The sequence below is a fragment of the Physella acuta genome, unplaced genomic scaffold, assembly GCF_028476545.2.
Source record: "Physella acuta isolate Inbredline_101_S28 unplaced genomic scaffold, ASM2847654v3 ptg000209l, whole genome shotgun sequence".
Classification (NCBI taxonomy): domain Eukaryota; kingdom Metazoa; phylum Mollusca; class Gastropoda; family Physidae; genus Physella; species Physella acuta.
In genome coordinates, this window is record NW_026731728.1 from 21,655 (window position 1) to 25,543 (window position 3,889).

The window sequence follows — 3,889 nt, forward strand, 5'->3', positions numbered from 1 at the left end:
TATTTGTGTAATATATATGTATGTTTAGAACAGTCATCTAAAAACTGACGCTATGTTCACTCTGAGTTGGTTATCTCCCCTCCCCCACACACCTCCCCCCCCCCCCTCAAACTATTTATAATGCAAAAATGCAGCTAAAATGACATTTTAATTTGTTTTTAAAACCCATTTTGGCGCCCCCTAAGGTCGGCGCCTGGGGACATATGTCCCCCCCCCTGCCCCCCTGCCCCCCCCCCCCCCCCCCATCGCTACGCTTCTGATGTACCAAAGTACCATGGCGCCAGAACATTAGCTTGTTAAACGTAAAACTCTGTGAATATTGTTTTTGCAATTACCAGTAAAAAGGTGTGTGATCAATACAGTGATCTAACCCATGCCTATCACTATGTTAAAAAATGATCTTTAAAGAACACAAAGAAGCAGTAGTTAATTAAAATATATGATCTGAACTAAAAGACCGATGTTTATTTAATTGTAGGCTGTTATTCCGAATGTTTTTCTATTGTTTCGAAAAGCGTGGTTTTATACCAACTCTAATTTTTAAAAACTTTCATTATGCTGTAATACTTTGGCATTTATGATGACGATATATTAAATTCTGATTATAGACAAAAACATTTTGTAAACACGAATAGTGTTAAACAATTTAATTATATTATTGAGTAATTATTCATTTGTTTTGACATTTATAATTAAATGTGTAGATATATTCATATTTATATTAAGAGAGTGATTATTTCCCCTATTTCACTTGTCTTAAATAATTTCCCAGGAATTATTATTTTTTTTACAAGAATTACAAAACAGATTGTGTTACGTTCATTGTTTTTGGTTGTAGTATATATATATATATATATATATATATATATATATATATATATATATATATATATATATATATATATATATATATATATATATATATATATATATATATATATGTATATATATATATATATATGTATATATATGTATATATATACATATATATATATATATGTATATATATGTATATATATATATATATATATATATATATATATATATATATATATATATATATATATATATATATATATATATATATATATATATGTATATATATATATATATATGTATATATGTATATATATATATATATATGTATATATGTATATATGTATATATATATATATATATGTATATATGTATATATATATATATATATATATATATATATATATATATATATATATATATATATATATATATATATATATATATATATATATATATATATATAAATACACGTATATAGAACGTGTTAAAAATTCGGCGCCTGTTTTTGCTCTTTTCGCTCCCCCTACAACGAAAACCTAGATACGCCTTTGGATGTAATCTACCATAATGTTCATGTTGCAATATAATTGGTGATTTTAGGATACTGTAAATTGTTCTATTGAGAGATGAGTTGTGTTTACTAAGGGTAAAGGGATGTAACATATTGGGATTTGTGAGGTCAGGGGAACTCACTCTTCTTGTATTAGTTATATTTATAATGTTGTTATTGAGTGATGTCCCTTGTATTTATCTATTATTGTTCCTCTTCCGTTTACCAAATAAAGATGGCTACATGCTGATGGCTTCTGTCTCCGTTGTGTATTCCTAATCTATTATACTTACGATTTTCTTAACGTGAGATATCAGATACTTTTACTTAATTTTATAACAACTTGCCTGGATCACTGTATTTATCTTCCTCTTTCCGTATACTAACAAACTTATCATCCAACCAGTGTTTCTTCCAGACTTTTTTCTCCGGGGGGGGGGGGGGGGGATGGATACTGTTAAAATAAATATTTTCTATATAAATTTCATTTCGTTCGGAGGTGGGGAAGGGGGCGGTAGACTTTCTTCACCCCCCCCCCCCCCACCCGAGGAGATGCCTGGAAGAAACTCTGAATCCAACTATGTACCATATCATAACAGAGATTGTTCTAAATGTTGGCTGGTACCCCATTTAATATCTCCCCCCCCCTTTTTCTTCCAGCGTGGCCTATTTATAGGCAATTCAGATGCAACCCGACATGAACGCAATGTGGCCTGATGTTATGCTGTCATGTGCCTCTCCTGTGAGATGCTGTCCGGTATCTGTCATCGTAATGTCAACCTGTACCTGTCATCGTAATGTCAACCTGTACCTGTCATCGTAATGTCAACCTGTATCTGTCATCGTAATGTCAACATGTACCTGTCATCGTAATGTCAACCTGTATCTGTCATCGTAATGTCAACATGTACCTGTCATCGTGATGTCAACCTGTACCTGTCATCGTAATGTCAACCTGTACCTGTCATCGTAATGTCAACCTGTATCTGTCATCGTAATGTCAACATGTACCTGTCATCGTGATGTCAACCTGTAACTGTGCTGTGAAATCCTGTACAGTTCCTGTCGACGAGAAGCTGTCCAGTACCTGTCGACGAGAAGCTGTCCAGTACCTGTCGTCGTGATGTCAACCTGTCCTGTGAGATGCTGTACCGTCGCTGTCTTGAGGGTGGAGAAGCTGTTCCCTAACTGTCGGAGAGATATTGCCACTGTAACAGTCGACTAGACGCTGTCCAGTACTGTGATGTCAACCTGAGGCTGTCATCCAGAAGCTGTCCTGTTGCCAGTCCCTGTCATGTTGCTGTATGTCTGGCTGGGTAGTTTGTGGGTACCGGTACTGGGTAGTTTGTGGGTACCGGTACTGAAAGTATGTAGAGTGATGATAGTAAATTGTTATACGTTCTGATATTGTAACCCTGTAAACTATTGTATTGTCTGGTATAAGTAAATAAATGTATTGAACTGTGCGTTAACAAGTTTCATTTTTAAGTTTAATAGTGGTGTTGTTTAGATGCAGTGTTTCTTCCAAACTTTTTAGCGCAATTTCCATTCTGGAGAATTGCGTTTATTAACTCGTCATTTCTGGATGGATGGATGGATGGATGAATGTATGGATGAATGTGTGTCCGGGCTTTAAGTCGTATCTCCTCCTCAACGAAGCAATATCGATGACTAGTTACAAAAACAATTATGTTAAGCAAGTTACGAGAATGAGCATAGGCCATAAAAATTCCGGGTTTCTTTCATGTATTTCCCGGAAAATCCAAAAAACCTGGAAAAAATGCAGTTTTTGGCCCATATCTCGGCAACCAGACCACTTAGCGACTTGAAACATGTACCAATCGATTCCTGCCATAATTTAGAACAATACTGCCGAAGAAAGTTTTCAAAAATATCCTTTCGTTTGGTCACAAAAAGTTTTTTGAATTAATTAAAATTTGGACCGAATTAGTAGGCATTTTATGCAACCACACCACACGCGTCATCGCGTTCAATAGCTGCGCCATCACGTTCGGTAGCTAGGCGCGCAATGGTTTTTAGTCATGTTACTCTATTGTAAATAAAACATGTAAAATACTGAAAAAAATAAAAATAAAAAACGTTTTAATAACTAACCAATGGTTTTACTAACCCTGCTCTTGATTTACGCTACGACAGAGCTATTTTTAGATAACATAAGGAAATTGCGCTAAAATTGTCACTAGACTTTTTTTAATTACTTGTTTCTCCGGGGAAGCACTTGTATAGGCCTACTACTACTAGTATTGTGATTCTAGGGGAGCTAAAAAGTTTTACAAAAAATATCACAGACTAAGCAAATAAAATACAAACCTTAGCCCAACTCTGTTAATACGTTTTTAGGAATAAAGAAATATTCGTATTATTATGTTAAGCTTTATCTAGGCCTAACTAATAGTAATTAGGCCTTATAGGGGCCTACAATCTTTTTTTTTTTTTTAAATTTGACCTACACTGTTTCCGATTAACTATTTTAAAATAGCAGGGCAGATAACACTTGAT

The 3,889-nt window shown here is 34.0% G+C and overlaps 1 long non-coding RNA gene across 1 annotated transcript; it reads left to right on the top strand.

Annotated features, from left to right (window-relative positions):
• The first annotated feature begins 1,467 nt into the window (after positions 1–1,467).
• Positions 1,468–2,835, top strand: LOC131937401 (uncharacterized). The gene is made up of 3 exons (XR_009386221.1): positions 1,468–1,674; positions 2,030–2,111; positions 2,429–2,835. It is a non-coding gene; the product is annotated as an uncharacterized LOC131937401 (long non-coding RNA).
• The last annotated feature ends 1,054 nt before the right edge of the window (positions 2,836–3,889 follow it).